The sequence below is a fragment of the Lissotriton helveticus genome, chromosome 10 (assembly GCF_964261635.1).
Source record: "Lissotriton helveticus chromosome 10, aLisHel1.1, whole genome shotgun sequence".
Taxonomy (NCBI): domain Eukaryota; kingdom Metazoa; phylum Chordata; class Amphibia; order Caudata; family Salamandridae; genus Lissotriton; species Lissotriton helveticus.
Window position 1 is genome coordinate 590,739,376 of NC_136071.1, and position 16,034 is coordinate 590,755,409.

At 47.3% G+C, this 16,034-nt stretch overlaps 27 non-coding genes across 27 annotated transcripts; all 27 read left to right on the plus strand.

The window, feature by feature from the left end:
- Positions 1–977: 977 nt before the first annotated feature.
- On the plus strand, positions 978–1,050 carry TRNAV-UAC (transfer RNA valine (anticodon UAC)). The gene has a single exon. It is a non-coding gene; the product is annotated as a tRNA-Val (tRNA).
- Positions 1,051–1,484: 434 nt separating this feature from the next.
- On the plus strand, positions 1,485–1,556 carry TRNAP-AGG (transfer RNA proline (anticodon AGG)). Its single transcript has one exon. It is a non-coding gene; the product is annotated as a tRNA-Pro (tRNA).
- A 385-nt stretch (positions 1,557–1,941) lies between these two features.
- On the plus strand, positions 1,942–2,014 carry TRNAV-AAC (transfer RNA valine (anticodon AAC)). Its single transcript has one exon. It is a non-coding gene; the product is annotated as a tRNA-Val (tRNA).
- Positions 2,015–2,310: 296 nt separating this feature from the next.
- TRNAL-CAA (transfer RNA leucine (anticodon CAA)) lies at positions 2,311–2,422 on the plus strand. The gene is made up of 2 exons: positions 2,311–2,348; positions 2,377–2,422. It is a non-coding gene; the product is annotated as a tRNA-Leu (tRNA).
- Positions 2,423–3,362: 940 nt separating this feature from the next.
- TRNAP-UGG (transfer RNA proline (anticodon UGG)) lies at positions 3,363–3,434 on the plus strand. The gene has a single exon. It is a non-coding gene; the product is annotated as a tRNA-Pro (tRNA).
- A 384-nt stretch (positions 3,435–3,818) lies between these two features.
- Positions 3,819–3,891, plus strand: TRNAV-UAC (transfer RNA valine (anticodon UAC)). The gene has a single exon. It is a non-coding gene; the product is annotated as a tRNA-Val (tRNA).
- A 434-nt stretch (positions 3,892–4,325) lies between these two features.
- TRNAP-AGG (transfer RNA proline (anticodon AGG)) lies at positions 4,326–4,397 on the plus strand. The gene has a single exon. It is a non-coding gene; the product is annotated as a tRNA-Pro (tRNA).
- Positions 4,398–4,782: 385 nt separating this feature from the next.
- TRNAV-AAC (transfer RNA valine (anticodon AAC)) lies at positions 4,783–4,855 on the plus strand. The gene has a single exon. It is a non-coding gene; the product is annotated as a tRNA-Val (tRNA).
- Positions 4,856–5,151: 296 nt separating this feature from the next.
- TRNAL-CAA (transfer RNA leucine (anticodon CAA)) lies at positions 5,152–5,263 on the plus strand. The gene is made up of 2 exons: positions 5,152–5,189; positions 5,218–5,263. It is a non-coding gene; the product is annotated as a tRNA-Leu (tRNA).
- A 940-nt stretch (positions 5,264–6,203) lies between these two features.
- TRNAP-CGG (transfer RNA proline (anticodon CGG)) lies at positions 6,204–6,275 on the plus strand. Its single transcript has one exon. It is a non-coding gene; the product is annotated as a tRNA-Pro (tRNA).
- Positions 6,276–6,659: 384 nt separating this feature from the next.
- TRNAV-UAC (transfer RNA valine (anticodon UAC)) lies at positions 6,660–6,732 on the plus strand. Its single transcript has one exon. It is a non-coding gene; the product is annotated as a tRNA-Val (tRNA).
- A 434-nt stretch (positions 6,733–7,166) lies between these two features.
- Positions 7,167–7,238, plus strand: TRNAP-AGG (transfer RNA proline (anticodon AGG)). The gene has a single exon. It is a non-coding gene; the product is annotated as a tRNA-Pro (tRNA).
- Positions 7,239–7,624: 386 nt separating this feature from the next.
- Positions 7,625–7,697, plus strand: TRNAV-AAC (transfer RNA valine (anticodon AAC)). Its single transcript has one exon. It is a non-coding gene; the product is annotated as a tRNA-Val (tRNA).
- A 295-nt stretch (positions 7,698–7,992) lies between these two features.
- On the plus strand, positions 7,993–8,104 carry TRNAL-CAA (transfer RNA leucine (anticodon CAA)). The gene is made up of 2 exons: positions 7,993–8,030; positions 8,059–8,104. It is a non-coding gene; the product is annotated as a tRNA-Leu (tRNA).
- Positions 8,105–9,034: 930 nt separating this feature from the next.
- Positions 9,035–9,106, plus strand: TRNAP-CGG (transfer RNA proline (anticodon CGG)). Its single transcript has one exon. It is a non-coding gene; the product is annotated as a tRNA-Pro (tRNA).
- Positions 9,107–9,490: 384 nt separating this feature from the next.
- On the plus strand, positions 9,491–9,563 carry TRNAV-UAC (transfer RNA valine (anticodon UAC)). Its single transcript has one exon. It is a non-coding gene; the product is annotated as a tRNA-Val (tRNA).
- Positions 9,564–9,997: 434 nt separating this feature from the next.
- Positions 9,998–10,069, plus strand: TRNAP-AGG (transfer RNA proline (anticodon AGG)). Its single transcript has one exon. It is a non-coding gene; the product is annotated as a tRNA-Pro (tRNA).
- A 386-nt stretch (positions 10,070–10,455) lies between these two features.
- On the plus strand, positions 10,456–10,528 carry TRNAV-AAC (transfer RNA valine (anticodon AAC)). The gene has a single exon. It is a non-coding gene; the product is annotated as a tRNA-Val (tRNA).
- A 296-nt stretch (positions 10,529–10,824) lies between these two features.
- TRNAL-CAA (transfer RNA leucine (anticodon CAA)) lies at positions 10,825–10,936 on the plus strand. The gene is made up of 2 exons: positions 10,825–10,862; positions 10,891–10,936. It is a non-coding gene; the product is annotated as a tRNA-Leu (tRNA).
- Positions 10,937–11,867: 931 nt separating this feature from the next.
- Positions 11,868–11,939, plus strand: TRNAP-UGG (transfer RNA proline (anticodon UGG)). The gene has a single exon. It is a non-coding gene; the product is annotated as a tRNA-Pro (tRNA).
- Positions 11,940–12,323: 384 nt separating this feature from the next.
- Positions 12,324–12,396, plus strand: TRNAV-UAC (transfer RNA valine (anticodon UAC)). The gene has a single exon. It is a non-coding gene; the product is annotated as a tRNA-Val (tRNA).
- Positions 12,397–12,830: 434 nt separating this feature from the next.
- TRNAP-AGG (transfer RNA proline (anticodon AGG)) lies at positions 12,831–12,902 on the plus strand. The gene has a single exon. It is a non-coding gene; the product is annotated as a tRNA-Pro (tRNA).
- A 385-nt stretch (positions 12,903–13,287) lies between these two features.
- Positions 13,288–13,360, plus strand: TRNAV-AAC (transfer RNA valine (anticodon AAC)). Its single transcript has one exon. It is a non-coding gene; the product is annotated as a tRNA-Val (tRNA).
- Positions 13,361–13,655: 295 nt separating this feature from the next.
- On the plus strand, positions 13,656–13,767 carry TRNAL-CAA (transfer RNA leucine (anticodon CAA)). Its single transcript has 2 exons — positions 13,656–13,693; positions 13,722–13,767. It is a non-coding gene; the product is annotated as a tRNA-Leu (tRNA).
- A 929-nt stretch (positions 13,768–14,696) lies between these two features.
- TRNAP-UGG (transfer RNA proline (anticodon UGG)) lies at positions 14,697–14,768 on the plus strand. Its single transcript has one exon. It is a non-coding gene; the product is annotated as a tRNA-Pro (tRNA).
- A 384-nt stretch (positions 14,769–15,152) lies between these two features.
- On the plus strand, positions 15,153–15,225 carry TRNAV-UAC (transfer RNA valine (anticodon UAC)). The gene has a single exon. It is a non-coding gene; the product is annotated as a tRNA-Val (tRNA).
- Positions 15,226–15,659: 434 nt separating this feature from the next.
- On the plus strand, positions 15,660–15,731 carry TRNAP-AGG (transfer RNA proline (anticodon AGG)). The gene has a single exon. It is a non-coding gene; the product is annotated as a tRNA-Pro (tRNA).
- Positions 15,732–16,034: the final 303 nt, after the last annotated feature.

A 16,034-nucleotide genomic window follows, 5' to 3' on the forward strand; every position in this document is an offset into this window, starting at 1 on the left:
TTGCACTCTCTCTTATGATTTGCAGCCAATTCTAGATTGAGGCAGGAGGAAAGGAGGTGACTCGCCCAACAATGGCTATACTGAGAAGTCAGCCACTCTGGGTCTCCCAGGTGAGTGTTTCAGGCCTGTGAGCCACTCATATAAATCTCGCCTGATCGAGCCTGAGCGAGCGCTGAGCGAGCGCGTTTGAATCCAAATATCAAACCCCTCTTTCTCAGTTCTCAGGCGCAGGAAATGGTGGGCCCTTCATTGCTTCTGGTGTGGAAGTCTATGGGGCAAGGGTCCAGGACTTGCAGAGGAGAACAATTGCCAGAAAGTGCTTGCTGTTCTCATCTGTGCCTTTTTTCTGCTCACTGGCTGATAGGAGATTGGCTGCCCCCTTTCTTGCTAGAGTGAAAAAACAACAACTTGAGAGAAAACATGACGTTGTGAGGCTCACTTAGAGGGAGACTAGCCAAATAGCCCTGCTTTTTTTCTGAAAGACGCTTCAGAAATTGTTCAAAATGTCTCCTGGCCACTCAGGCTCGTTGGTCTAGGGGTATGATTCTCGCTTCGGGTGCGAGAGGTCCCGTTTTCAAATCCCGGACGAGCCCATGCTGTGGACATTTTCAGGATGCTTGTAATATAGGAGCATTTCTTCTTTTCAATGCTATAAGACGCTGTGTATGTCGAGAAAGTTCCTTACCCTGCACGCTATTTTCCACTTGTGGCGGGATAAAGGAGTGCAGGACTTCTTTGCAACTGCTTTTCTGGGCCAGACCAGCATGGTAGGAACATTACATGCATAGTGTTTTTCTAGTGTAATTTCAGGATATGGTTTCAAAATCGCCTCTTGGAATAAAAGTGGTCCTCATTCCTGTCTTCCAAAGAAATAGAGACCGGGTAAGGAGAGCCCAACTTTGAGCTTCAAGGACATTGGCCCTTAGTCTGTGCATTCCAGCCCAATACATGCCAACAAGATTCCTGAGTTAGTGTCTGTTTCTGTAGTGTAGTGGTTATCACGTTCGCCTTACACGCGAAAGGTCCCTGGTTCGAGACCGGGCAGAAACAGCGGTTTGCTGTTTTTAACAGTGTTTGCCTTTACTGGCTGACTTTATAGGAAAGCTGAGATAATAGAGGCTGTCTATCCCTCACCAACCTGACGTAGTGTGCTCCAGGGATCTCAGTGACAGCTCGAAAAGAGAAGTGACGATAGCTTGCGCCATTCGCTTGCTCGCCCTTTGCTCTGAAGGGTGGGCCTACTTCATGAAAGCAAGGAATGAGAGCAGAAATGCTTTTCTTGTCCTCACCGCAAGCAGACACTTAGAGAAAACAAACTGTCTGAAGGACAGAGGCTTTTTAATTTCTTGTTTGATGACGGCCATGGAAAAGACAGCAATCATATTGCAGAAGAGAGCAACATGTGCAGTTGCTTGCTTTGGGTGAAGCATTCACCGACTAGCTGCCACTAACCCCTGGAGCCATGTCAGAGGTGACTCTTGCGTGGCTCGTTGGTCTAGGGGTATGATTCTCGCTTAGGGTGCGAGAGGTCCCGGGTTCAAATCCCGGACGAGCCCTTTTTAGAGCTAAACATACAAATCGTACTAAAAATGCACTATGCCTGACTATTTCTAGTAATACTCGGTGCATTGTTGCGCAACATATTCCTAACCTCAGAAGAAAAATGGATCACCGTGCTTTTTCTGCCTACCTGCTTAGTCTCAGTGTGTCCCAGGTGATGCTTTCCCAAGCTGTACTCGCAGACATTTAGGCATCAGATATTTGTCTGTCGATGCCTGCACAAGTAAATTTTGAATACGTCTAATTGCAAGCATGTTGGATGATATCTCTGAGGTTTTCACACTTGTTCTGCACATTCTGAGCCGCTGCTGATACAGCAGAATAGAAGTAGGGTGAAGCCTTGAGAGGAACTTTGCTTTAACAGTAGCAAGCAGCAAGGTCGTTTCTGTAGTGTAGTGGTCATCACGTTCGCCTAACACGCGAAAGGTCCCCGGTTCGAGACCGGGCAGAAACACTGAGCGTTGGCTGCTTTTATGTGCACACTCTAAAACCTTATTATCTGAATGCAAGTTTAAGAAGAGGTGGTCTTTGAACACAGTGAGCCGTGGGAAACTTTCTTTACCTTTGCAAGACGAAACAAAGTTATCTGCATCCGTCATCTGGGGGTCGTTCTTGTGCCTATTTTTATTTTGTTTAAGCTATGTTGTATTGTTGGGGCCTTTACACCTGTGACATTGCTGTGAAGGTTGTAAGTGGAAACATTGGCAGGTGCAGATAGAAGAGTTAGACCTAAGCCCCCCCTCATGAGCCGTCAGGATGGCCGAGTGGTCTAAGGCGCCAGACTCAAGAGAGCTTGATCTTCAGTGTAGCTGAGCCTTCTGGTCTCCTCATGGAGGCGTGGGTTCAAATCCCACTTCTGACAGGTCCCTTTTACACCCGTAAATCTTCCTGTTTTTTGCAGTGCGTTCCCGGCAAACACCACAATCTTTGCAGGAATCTGTAGCATGTGAAGAGAAATCCACCAACAATCAGGCTGGGCCCTCAATCACAATTCCATGGATTTCTGGAAATGACACCTCAGGCACACCTTCCATTAAATTTGCACTCCATCACAGTAACTGCCATGCTGGGTTTCTAACTAAGCAGTTGATCCCATCATTTGTTGTGAGGCTCTCCTGCCACCTTTTGGGCAGAGAAGGCACTGTCCCTGCAAAAACACAGGCAGACATGTTCAACAGGGCTTCCTGGTTATGTGGGAGGAGCAGAATGCCATTGGTCCCCCCTTGCAAATTCTAATTTACATAAGGAAGACAGAGAGGTAGCTGGGAGTAGGCACTGCACACGGGCATTGCACTCTCTCTTATGATTTGCAGCCAATTCTAGATTGAGGCAGGAGGAAAGGAGGTGACTCGCCCAACAATGGCTATACTGAGAAGTCAGCCACTCTGGGTCTCCCAGGTGAGTGTTTCAGGCCTGTGAGCCACTCATATAAATCTCGCCTGATCGAGCCTGATCGAGCGCTGAGCGAGCGCGTTTGAATCCAAATATCAAACCCCTCTTTCTCAGGCGCAGGAAATGGTGGGCCCTTCATTGCTTCTGGTGTGGAAGTCTATGGGGCAAGGGTCCAGGACTTGCAGAGGAGAACAATTGCCAGAAAGTGCTTGCTGTTCTCATCTGTGCCTTTTTTCTGCTCACTGGCTGATAGGAGATTGGCTGCCCCCTTTCTTGCTAGAGTGAAAAAACAACAACTTGAGAGAAAACATGACGTTGTGAGGCTCACTTAGAGGGAGACTAGCCAAATAGCCCTGCTTTTTTTCTGAAAGACGCTTCAGAAATTGTTCAAAATGTCTCCTGGCCACTCAGGCTCGTTGGTCTAGGGGTATGATTCTCGCTTTGGGTGCGAGAGGTCCCGGGTTCAAATCCCGGACGAGCCCATGCTGTGGACATTTTCAGGATGCTTGTAATATAGGAGCATTTCTTCTTTTCAATGCTATAAGACGCTGTGTATGTCGAGAAAGTTCCTTACCCTGCACGCTATTTTCCACTTGTGGCGGGATAAAGGAGTGCAGGACTTCTTTGCAACTGCTTTTCTGGGCCAGACCAGCATGGTAGGAACATTACATGCATAGTGTTTTTCTAGTGTAATTTCAGGATATGGTTTCAAAATCGCCTCTTGGAATAAAAGTGGTCCTCATTCCTGTCTTCCAAAGAAATAGAGACCGGGTAAGGAGAGCCCAACTTTGAGCTTCAAGGACATTGGCCCTTAGTCTGTGCATTCCAGCCCAATACATGCCAACAAGATTCCTGAGTTAGTGTCTGTTTCTGTAGTGTAGTGGTTATCACGTTCGCCTTACACGCGAAAGGTCCCTGGTTCGAGACCGGGCAAAAACAGCGGTTTGCTGTTTTTAACAGTGTTTGCCTTTACTGGCTGACTTTATAGGAAAGCTGAGATAATAGAGGCTGTCTATCCCTCACCAACCTGACGTAGTGTGCTCCAGGGATCTCAGTGACAGCTCGAAAAGAGAAGTGACGATAGCTTGCGCCATTCGCTTGCTCGCCCTTTGCTCTGAAGGGTGGGCCTACTTCATGAAAGCAAGGAATGAGAGCAGAAATGCTTTTCTTGTCCTCACCGCAAGCAGACACTTAGAGAAAACAAACTGTCTGAAGGACAGAGGCTTTTTAATTTCTTGTTTGATGACGGCCATGGAAAAGACAGCAATCATATTGCAGAAGAGAGCAACATGTGCAGTTGCTTGCTTTGGGTGAAGCATTCACCGACTAGCTGCCACTAACCCCTGGAGCCATGTCAGAGGTGACTCTTGCGTGGCTCGTTGGTCTAGGGGTATGATTCTCGCTTAGGGTGCGAGAGGTCCCGGGTTCAAATCCCGGACGAGCCCTTTTTAGAGCTAAACATACAAATCGTACTAAAAATGCACTATGCCTGACTATTTCTAGTAATACTCGGTGCATTGTTGCGCAACATATTCCTAACCTCAGAAGAAAAATGGATCACCGTGCTTTTTCTGCCTACCTGCTTAGTCTCAGTGTGTCCCAGGTGATGCTTTCCCAAGCTGTACTCGCAGACATTTAGGCATCAGATATTTGTCTGTCGATGCCTGCACAAGTACATTTTGAATACGTCTAATTGCAAGCATGTTGGATGATATCTCTGAGGTTTTCACACTTGTTCTGCACATTCTGAGCCGCTGCTGATACAGCAGAATAGAAGTAGGGTGAAGCCTTGAGAGGAACTTTGCTTTAACAGTAGCAAGCAGCAAGGTCGTTTCTGTAGTGTAGTGGTCATCACGTTCGCCTAACACGCGAAAGGTCCCCGGTTCGAGACCGGGCAGAAACACTGAGCGTTGGCTGCTTTTATGTGCACACTCTAAAACCTTATTATCTGAATGCAAGTTTAAGAAGAGGTGGTCTTTGAACACAGTGAGCCGTGGGAAACTTTCTTTACCTTTGCAAGACGAAACAAAGTTATCTGCATCCATCATCTGGGGGTCGTTCTTGTGCCTATTTTTATTTTGTTTAAGCTATGTTGTATTGTTGGGGCCTTTACACCTGTGACATTGCTGTGAAGGTTGTAAGTGGAAACATTGGCAGGTGCAGATAGAAGAGTTAGACCTAAGCCCCCTCTCATGAGCCGTCAGGATGGCCGAGTGGTCTAAGGCGCCAGACTCAAGAGAGCTTGATCTTCAGTGTAGCTGAGCCTTCTGGTCTCCTCATGGAGGCGTGGGTTCAAATCCCACTTCTGACAGGTCCCTTTTACACCCGTAAATCTTCCTGTTTTTTGCAGTGCGTTCCCGGCAAACACCACAATCTTTGCAGGAATCTGTAGCATGTGAAGAGAAATCCACCAACAATCAGGCTGGGCCCTCAATCACAATTCCATGGATTTCTGGAAATGACACCTCAGGCACACCTTCCATTAAATTTGCACTCCATCACAGTAACTGCCATGCTGGGTTTCTAACTAAGCAGTTGATCCCATCATTTGTTGTGAGGCTCTCCTGCCACCTTTTGGGCAGAGAAGGCACTGTCCCTGCAAAAACACAGGCAGACATGTTCAACAGGGCTTCCTGGTTATGTGGGAGGAGCAGAATGCCATTGGTCCCCCCTTGCAAATTCTAATTTACATAAGGAAGACAGAGAGGTAGCTGGGAGTAGGCACTGCACACGGGCATTGCACTCTCTCTTATGATTTGCAGCCAATTCTAGATTGAGGCAGGAGGAAAGGAGGTGACTCGCCCAACAATGGCTATACTGAGAAGTCAGCCACTATGGGTCTCCCAGGTGAGTGTTTCAGGCCTGTGAGCCACTCATATAAATCTCGCCTGATCGAGCCTGATCGAGCGCTGAGCGAGCGCGTTTGAATCCAAATATCAAACCCCTCTTTCTCAGGCGCAGGAAATGGTGGGCCCTTCATTGCTTCTGGTGTGGAAGTCTATGGGGCAAGGGTCCAGGACTTGCAGAGGAGAACAATTGCCAGAAAGTGCTTGCTGTTCTCATCTGTGCCTTTTTTCTGCTCACTGGCTGATAGGAGATTGGCTGCCCCCTTTCTTGCTAGAGTGAAAAAACAACAACTTGAGAGAAAACATGACGTTGTGAGGCTCACTTAGAGGGAGACTAGCCAAATAGCCCTGCTTTTTTTCTGAAAGACGCTTCAGAAATTGTTCAAAATGTCTCCTGGCCACTCAGGCTCGTTGGTCTAGGGGTATGATTCTCGCTTCGGGTGCGAGAGGTCCCGGGTTCAAATCGCGGACGAGCCCATGCTGTGGACATTTTCAGGATGCTTGTAATATAGGAGCATTTCTTCTTTTCAATGCTATAAGACGCTGTGTATGTCGAGAAAGTTCCTTACCCTGCACGCTATTTTCCACTTGTGGCGGGATAAAGGAGTGCAGGACTTCTTTGCAACTGCTTTTCTGGGCCAGACCAGCATGGTAGGAACATTACATGCATAGTGTTTTTCTAGTGTAATTTCAGGATATGGTTTCAAAATCGCCTCTTGGAATAAAAGTGGTCCTCATTCCTGTCTTCCAAAGAAATAGAGACCGGGTAAGGAGAGCCCAACTTTGAGCTTCAAGGACATTGGCCCTTAGTCTGTGCATTCCAGCCCAATACATGCCAACAAGATTCCTGAGTTAGTGTCTGTTTCTGTAGTGTAGTGGTTATCACGTTCGCCTTACACGCGAAAGGTCCCTGGTTCGAGACCGGGCAGAAACAGCGGTTTGCTGTTTTTAACAGTGTTTGCCTTTACTGGCTGACTTTATAGGAAAGCTGAGATAATAGAGGCTGTCTATCCCTCACCAACCTGACGTAGTGTGCTCCAGGGATCTCAGTGACAGCTCGAAAAGAGAAGTGACGATAGCTTGCGCCATTCGCTTGCTCGCCCTTTGCTCTGAAGGGTGGGCCTACTTCATGAAAGCAAGGAATGAGAGCAGAAATGCTTTTCTTGTCCTCACCGCAAGCAGACACTTAGAGAAAACAAACTGTCTGAAGGACAGAGGCTTTTTAATTTCTTGTTTGATGACGGCCATGGAAAAGACAGCAATCATATTGCAGAAGAGAGCAACATGTGCAGTTGCTTGCTTTGGGTGAAGCATTCACCGACTAGCTGCCACTAACCCCTGGAGCCATGTCAGAGGTGACTCTTGCGTGGCTCGTTGGTCTAGGGGTATGATTCTCGCTTAGGGTGCGAGAGGTCCCGGGTTCAAATCCCGGACGAGCCCTTTTTAGAGCTAAACATACAAATCGTACTAAAAATGCACTATGCCTGACTATTTCTAGTAATACTCGGTGCATTGTTGCGCAACATATTCCTAACCTCAGAAGTGAAAAGGGATCACCGTGCTTTTTCTGCCTACCTGCTTAGTCTCAGTGTGTCCCAGGTGATGCTTTCCCAAGCTGTACTCACAGACATTTAGGCATCAGATATTTGTCTGTCGATGCCTGCACAAGTAAATTTTGAATACGTCTAATTGCAAGCATGTTGGATGATATCTCTGAGGTTTTCACACTTGTTCTGCACATTCTGAGCCGCTGCTGATACAGCAGAATAGAAGTAGGGTGAAGCCTTGAGAGGAACTTTGCTTTAACAGTAGCAAGCAGCAAGGTCGTTTCTGTAGTGTAGTGGTCATCACGTTCGCCTAACATGCGAAAGGTCCCCGGTTCGAGACCGGGCAGAAACACTGAGCGTTGGCTGCTTTTATGTGCACACTCTAAAACCTTATTATCTGAATGCAAGTTTAAGAAGAGGTGGTCTTTGAACACAGTGAGCCGTGGGAAACTTTCTTTACCTTTGCAAGACGAAACAAAGTTATCTGCATCCGTCATCTGGGGGTCGTTCTTGTGCCTATTTTTATTTTGTTTAAGCTATGTTGTATTGTTGGGGCCTTTATACCTGTGACATTGCTCTGAAGGTTGTAAGTGGAAACATTGGCAGGTGCAGATAGAAGAGTTAGACCTAAGCCCCCCTCATGAGCCGTCAGGATGGCCGAGTGGTCTAAGGCGCCAGACTCAAGAGAGCTTGATCTTCAGTGTAGCTGAGCCTTCTGGTCTCCTCATGGAGGCGTGGGATCAAATCCCACTTCTGACAGGTCCCTTTTACACCCGTAAATCTTCCTGTTTTTTGCAGTGCGTTCCCGGCAAACACCAGAATCTTTGCAGGAACCTGTAGCATGTGAAGAGAAATCCACCAACAATCAGGCTGGGCCCTCAATCACAATTCCATGGATTTCTGGAAATGACACCTCAGGCACACCTTCCATTAAATTTGCACTCCATCACAGTAACTGCCATGCTGGGTTTCTAACTAAGCAGTTGATCCCATCATTTGTTGTGAGGCTCTCCTGCCACCTTTTGGGCAGAGAAGGCACTGTCCCTGCAAAAACACAGGCAGACATGTTCAACAGGGCTTCCTGGTTATGTGGGAGGAGCAGAATGCCATTGGTCCCCCCTTGCAAATTCTAATTTACATAAGGAAGACAGAGAGGTAGCTGGGAGTAGGCACTGCACACGGGCATTGCACTCTCTCTTATGATTTGCAGCCAATTCTAGATTGAGGCAGGAGGAAAGGAGGTGACTCGCCCAACAATGGCTATACTGAGAAGTCAGCCACTCTGGGTCTCCCAGGTGAGTGTTTCAGGCCTGTGAGCCACTCATATAAATCTCGCCTGATCGAGCGCTGAGCGAGCGCGTTTGAATCCAAATATCAAACCCCTCTTTCTCAGGCGCAGGAAATGGTGGGCCCTTCATTGCTTCTGGTGTGGAAGTCTATGGGGCAAGGGTCCAGGACTTGCAGAGGAGAACAATTGCCAGAAAGTGCTTGCTGTTCTCATCTGTGCCTTTTTTCTGCTCACTGGCTGATAGGAGATTGGCTGCCCCCTTTCTTGCTAGAGTGAAAAAACAACAACTTGAGAGAAAACATGACGTTGTGAGGCTCACTTAGAGGGAGACTAGCCAAATAGCCCTGCTTTTTTTCTGAAAGACGCTTCAGAAATTGTTCAAAATGTCTCCTGGCCACTCAGGCTCGTTGGTCTAGGGGTATGATTCTCGCTTCGGGTGCGAGAGGTCCCGGGTTCAAATCCCGGACGAGCCCATGCTGTGGACATTTTCAGGATGCTTGTAATATAGGAGCATTTCTTCTTTTCAATGCTATAAGACGCTGTGTATGTCGAGAAAGTTCCTTACCCTGCACGCTATTTTCCACTTGTGGCGGGATAAAGGAGTGCAGGACTTCTTTGCAACTGCTTTTCTGGGCCAGACCAGCATGGTAGGAACATTACATGCATAGTGTTTTTCTAGTGTAATTTCAGGATATGGTTTCAAAATCGCCTCTTGGAATAAAAGTGGTCCTCATTCCTGTCTTCCAAAGAAATAGAGACCGGGTAAGGAGAGCCCAACTTTGAGCTTCAAGGACATTGGCCCTTAGTCTGTGCATTCCAGCCCAATACATGCCAACAAGATTCCTGAGTTAGTGTCTGTTTCTGTAGTGTAGTGGTTATCACGTTCGCCTTACACGCGAAAGGTCCCTGGTTCGAGACCGGGCAGAAACAGCGGTTTGCTGTTTTTAACAGTGTTTGCCTTTACTGGCTGACTTTATAGGAAAGCTGAGATAATAGAGGCTGTCTATCCCTCACCAACCTGACGTAGTGTGCTCCAGGGATCTCAGTGACAGCTCGAAAAGAGAAGTGACGATAGCTTGCGCCATTCGCTTGCTCGCCCTTTGCTCTGAAGGGTGGGCCTACTTCATGAAAGCAAGGAATGAGAGCAGAAATGCTTTTCTTGTCCTCACCGCAAGCAGACACTTAGAGAAAACAAACTGTCTGAAGGACAGAGGCTTTTTAATTTCTTGTTTGATGACGGCCATGGAAAAGACAGCAATCATATTGCAGAAGAGAGCAACATGTGCAGTTGCTTGCTTTGGGTGAAGCATTCACCGACTAGCTGCCACTAACCCCTGGAGCCATGTCAGAGGTGACTCTTGCGTGGCTCGTTGGTCTAGGGGTATGATTCTCGCTTAGGGTGCGAGAGGTCCCGGGTTCAAATCCCGGACGAGCCCTTTTTAGAGCTAAACATACAAATCGTACTAAAAATGCACTAAGCCTGACTATTTCTAGTAATACTCGGTTGATTTTTTGCTTAACATATTCCTAACCTCAGTAGAAAAATGGATCACCGTGCTTTTTCTGCCTACCTGCTTAGTCTCAGTGTGTCCCAGGTGATGCTTTCCCAAGCTGTACTCGCAGACATTTAGGCATCAGATATTTGTCTGTCAATGCCTGCACAAGTAAATTTTGAATACGTCTAATTGCAAGCATGTTGGATGATATCTCTGAGGTTTTCACACTTGTTCTGCACATTCTGAGCCGCTGCTGATACAGCAGAATAGAAGTAGCGTGAAGCCTTGAGAGGAACTTTGCTTTAACAGTAGCAAGCAGCAAGGTCGTTTCTGTAGTGTAGTGGTCATCACGTTCGCCTAACACGCGAAAGTTCCCCGGTTCGAGACCGGGCAGAAACACTGAGCGTTGGCTGCTTTTATGTGCACACTCTAAAACCTTATTATCTGAATGCAAGTTTAAGAAGAGGTGGTCTTTGAACACAGTGAGCCGTGGGAAACTTTCTTTACCTTTGCAAGACGAAACAAAGTTATCTGCATCCATCATCTGGGGGTCGTTCTTGTGCCTATTTTTATTTTGTTTAAGCTATGTTGTATTGTTGGGGCCTTTACACCTGTGACATTGCTGTGAAGGTTGTAAGTGGAAACATTGGCAGGTGCAGATAGAAGAGTTAGACCTAAGCCCCCCCTCATGAGCTGTCAGGATGGCCGAGTGGTCTAAGGCGCCAGACTCAAGAGAGCTTGATCTTCAGTGTAGCTGAGCCTTCTGGTCTCCTCATGGAGGCGTGGGTTCAAATCCCACTTCTGACAGGTCCCTTTTACACCCGTAAATCTTCCTGTTTTTTGCAGTGCGTTCCCAGCAAACACCACAATCTTTGCAGGAACCTGTAGCATGTGAAGAGAAATCCACCAACAATCAGGCTGGGCCCTCAATCACAATTCCATGGATTTCTGGAAATGACACCTCAGGCACACCTTCCATTAAATTTGCACTCCATCACAGTAACTGCCATGCTGGGTTTCTAACTAAGCAGTTGATCCCATCATTTGTTGTGAGGCTCTCCTGCCACCTTTTGGGTAGAGAAGGCACTGTCCCTGCAAAAACACAGGCAGACATGTTCAACAGGGCTTCCTGGTTATGTGGGAGGAGCAGAATGCCATTGGTCCCCCCCTTGCAAATTCTAATTTACATAAGGAAGACAGAGAGGTAGCTGGGAGTAGGCACTGCACACGGGCATTGCACTCTCTCTTATGATTTGCAGCCAATTCTAGATTGAGGCAGGAGGAAAGGAGGTGACTCGCCCAACAATGGCTATACTGAGAAGTCAGCCACTCTGGGTCTCCCAGGTGAGTGTTTCAGGCCTGTGAGCCACTCATATAGATCGAGCCTGATCGAGCGCTGAGCGAGCGCGTTTGAATCCAAATATCAAACCCCTCTTTCTCAGGCGCAGGAAATGGTGGGCCCTTCATTGCTTCTGGTGTGGAAGTCTATGGGGCAAGGGTCCAGGACTTGCAGAGGAGAACAATTGCCAGAAAGTGCTTGCTGTTCTCATCTGTGCCTTTTTTCTGCTCACTGGCTGATAGGAGATTGGCTGCCCCCTTTCTTGCTAGAGTGAAAAAACAACAACTTGAGAGAAAACATGACGTTGTGAGGCTCACTTAGAGGGAGACTAGCCAAATAGCCCTGCTTTTTTTCTGAAAGACGCTTCAGAAATTGTTCAAAATGTCTCCTGGCCACTCAGGCTCGTTGGTCTAGGGGTATGATTCTCGCTTTGGGTGCGAGAGGTCCCGGGTTCAAATCCCGGTCGAGCCCATGCTGTGGACATTTTCAGGATGCTTGTAATATAGGAGCATTTCTTCTTTTCAATGCTATAAGACGCTGTGTATGTCGAGAAAGTTCCTTACCCTGCACGCTATTTTCCACTTGTGGCGGGATAAAGGAGTGCAGGACTTCTTTGCAACTGCTTTTCTGGGCCAGACCAGCATGGTAGGAACATTACATGCATAGTGTTTTTCTAGTGTAATTTCAGGATATGGTTTCAAAATCGCCTCTTGGAATAAAAGTGGTCCTCATTCCTGTCTTCCAAAGAAATAGAGACCGGGTAAGGAGAGCCCAACTTTGAGCTTCAAGGACATTGGCCCTTAGTCTGTGCATTCCAGCCCAATACATGCCAACAAGATTCCTGAGTTAGTGTCTGTTTCTGTAGTGTAGTGGTTATCACGTTCGCCTTACACGCGAAAGGTCCCTGGTTCGAGACCGGGCAGAAACAGCGGTTTGCTGTTTTTAACAGTGTTTGCCTTTACTGGCTGACTTTATAGGAAAGCTGAGATAATAGAGGCTGTCTATCCCTCACCAACCTGACGTAGTGTGCTCCAGGGATCTCAGTGACAGCTCGAAAAGAGAAGTGACGATAGCTTGCGCCATTCGCTTGCTCGCCCTTTGCTCTGAAGGGTGGGCCTACTTCATGAAAGCAAGGAATGAGAGCAGAAATGCTTTTCTTGTCCTCACCGCAAGCAGACACTTAGAGAAAACAAACTGTCTGAAGGACAGAGGCTTTTTAATTTCTTGTTTGATGACGGCCATGGAAAAGACAGCAATCATATTGCAGAAGAGAGCAACATGTGCAGTTGCTTGCTTTGGGTGAAGCATTCACCGACTAGCTGCCACTAACCCCTGGAGCCATGTCAGAGGTGACTCTTGCGTGGCTCGTTGGTCTAGGGGTATGATTCTCGCTTAGGGTGCGAGAGGTCCCGGGTTCAAATCCCGGACGAGCCCTTTTTAGAGCTAAACATACAAATCGTACTAAAAATGCACTATGCCTGACTATTTCTAGTAATACTCGGTGCATTGTTGCGCAACATATTCCTAACCTCAGAAGAAAAATGGATCACCGTGCTTTTTCTGCCTACCTGCTTAGTCTCAGTGTGTCCCAGGTGATGCTTTCCCAAGCTGTACTCACAGACATTTAGGCATCAGATATTTGTCTGTCGATGCCTGCACAAGTAAATTTTGAATACGTCTAATTGCAAGCATGTTGGATGATATCTCTGAGGTTTTCACACTTGTTCTGCACATTCTGAGCCGCTGCTGATACAGCAGAATAGAAGTAGGGTGAAGCCTTGAGAGGAACTTTGCTTTAACAGTAGCAAGCAGCAAGGTCGTTTCTGTAGTGTAGTGGTCATCACGTTCGCCTAACACGCGAAAGGTCCCCGGTTCGAGACCGGGCAGAAACACTGAGCGTTGGCTGCTTTTATGTGCACACTCTAAAACCTTATTATCTGAATGCAAGTTTAAGAAGAGGTGGTCTTTGAACACAGTGAGCCGTGGGAAACTTTCTTTACCTTTGCAAGACGAAACAAAGTTATCTGCATCCGTCATCTGGGGGTCGTTCTTGTGCCTATTTTTATTTTGTTTAAGCTATGTTGTATTGTTGGGGCCTTTACACCTGTGACATTGCTCTGAAGGTTGTAAGTGGAAACATTGGCAGGTGCAGATAGAAGAGTTAGACCTAAGCCCCCCTCATGAGCCGTCAGGATGGCCGAGTGGTCTAAGGCGCCAGACTCAAGAGAGCTTGATCTTCAGTGTAGCTGAGCCTTCTGGTCTCCTCATGGAGGCGTGGGTTCAAATCCCACTTCTGACAGGTCCCTTTTACACCCGTAAATCTTCCTGTTTTTTGCAGTGCGTTCCCGGCAAACACCACAATCTTTGCAGGAACCTGTAGCATGTGAAGAGAAATCCACCAACAATCAGGCTGGGCCCTCAATCACAATTCCATGGATTTCTGGAAATGACACCTCAGGCACACCTTCCATTAAATTTGCACTCCATCACAGTAACTGCCATGCTGGGTTTCTAACTAAGCAGTTGATCCCATCATTTGTTGTGAGGCTCTCCTGCCACCTTTTGGGCAGAGAAGGCACTGTCCCTGCAAAAACACAGGCAGACATGTTCAACAGGGCTTCCTGGTTATGTGGGAGGAGCAGAATGCCATTGGTCCCCCCTTGCAAATTCTAATTTACATAAGGAAGACAGAGAGGTAGCTGGGAGTAGGCACTGCACACGGGCATTGCACTCTCTCTTATGATTTGCAGCCAATTCTAGATTGAGGCAGGAGGAAAGGAGGTGACTCGCCCAACAATGGCTATACTGAGAAGTCAGCCACTCTGGGTCTCCCAGGTGAGTGTTTCAGGCCTGTGAGCCACTCATATAAATCTCGCCTGATCTCGCCTGATCGAGCGCGTTTGAATCCAAATATCAAACCCCTCTTTCTCAGGCGCAGGAAATGGTGGGCCCTTCATTGCTTCTGGTGTGGAAGTCTATGGGGCAAGGGTACAGGACTTGCAGAGGAGAACAATTGCCAGAAAGTGCTTGCTGTTCTCATCAGTGCCTTTTTTCTGCTCACTGGCTGATAGGAGATTGGCTGCCCCCTTTCTTGCTAGAGTGAAAAAACAACAACTTGAGAGAAAACATGACGTTGTGAGGCTCACTTAGAGGGAGACTAGCCAAATAGCCCTGCTTTTTTTCTGAAAGACGCTTCAGAAATTGTTCAAAATGTCTCCTGGCCACTCAGGCTCGTTGGTCTAGGGGTATGATTCTCGCTTTGGGTGCGAGAGGTCCCGGGTTCAAATCCCGGTCGAGCCCATGCTGTGGACATTTTCAGGATGCTTGTAATATAGGAGCATTTCTTCTTTTCAATGCTATAAGACGCTGTGTATGTCGAGAAAGTTCCTTACCCTGCACGCTATTTTCCACTTGTGGCGGGATAAAGGAGTGCAGGACTTCTTTGCAACTGCTTTTCTGGGCCAGACCAGCATGGTAGGAACATTACATGCATAGTGTTTTTCTAGTGTAATTTCAGGATATGGTTTCAAAATCGCCTCTTGGAATAAAAGTGGTCCTCATTCCTGTCTTCCAAAGAAATAGAGACCGGGTAAGGAGAGCCCAACTTTGAGCTTCAAGGACATTGGCCCTTAGTCTGTGCATTCCAGCCCAATACATGCCAACAAGATTCCTGAGTTAGTGTCTGTTTCTGTAGTGTAGTGGTTATCACGTTCGCCTTACACGCGAAAGGTCCCTGGTTCGAGACCGGGCAGAAACAGCGGTTTGCTGTTTTTAACAGTGTTTGCCTTTACTGGCTGACTTTATAGGAAAGCTGAGATAATAGAGGCTGTCTATCCCTCACCAACCTGACGTAGTGTGCTCCAGGGATCTCAGTGACAGCTCGAAAAGAGAAGTGACGATAGCTTGCGCCATTCGCTTGCTCGCCCTTTGCTCTGAAGGGTGGGCCTACTTCATGAAAGCAAGGAATGAGAGCAGAAATGCTTTTCTTGTCCTCACCGCAAGCAGACACTTAGAGAAAACAAACTGTCTGAAGGACAGAGGCTTTTTAATTTCTTGTTTGATGACGGCCATGGAAAAGACAGCAATCATATTGCAGAAGAGAGCAACATGTGCAGTTGCTTGCTTTGGGTGAAGCATTCACCGACTAGCTGCCACTAACCCCTGGAGCCATGTCAGAGGTGACTCTTGCGTGGCTCGTTGGTCTAGGGGTATGATTCTCGCTTAGGGTGCGAGAGGTCCCGGGTTCAAATCCCGGACGAGCCCTTTTTAGAGCTAAACATACAAATCGTACTAAAAATGCACTATGCCTGACTATTTCTAGTAATACTCGGTGCATTGTTGCGCAACATATTCCTAACCTCAGAAGAAAAATGGATCACCGTGCTTTTTCTGCCTACCTGCTTAGTCTCAGTGTGTCCCAGGTGATGCTTTCCCAAGCTGTACTCACAGACATTTAGGCATCAGATATTTGTCTGTCGATGCCTGCACAAGTAAATTTTGAATACGTCTAATTGCAAGCATGTTGGATGATATCTCTGAGGTTTTCACACTTGTTCTGCACATTCT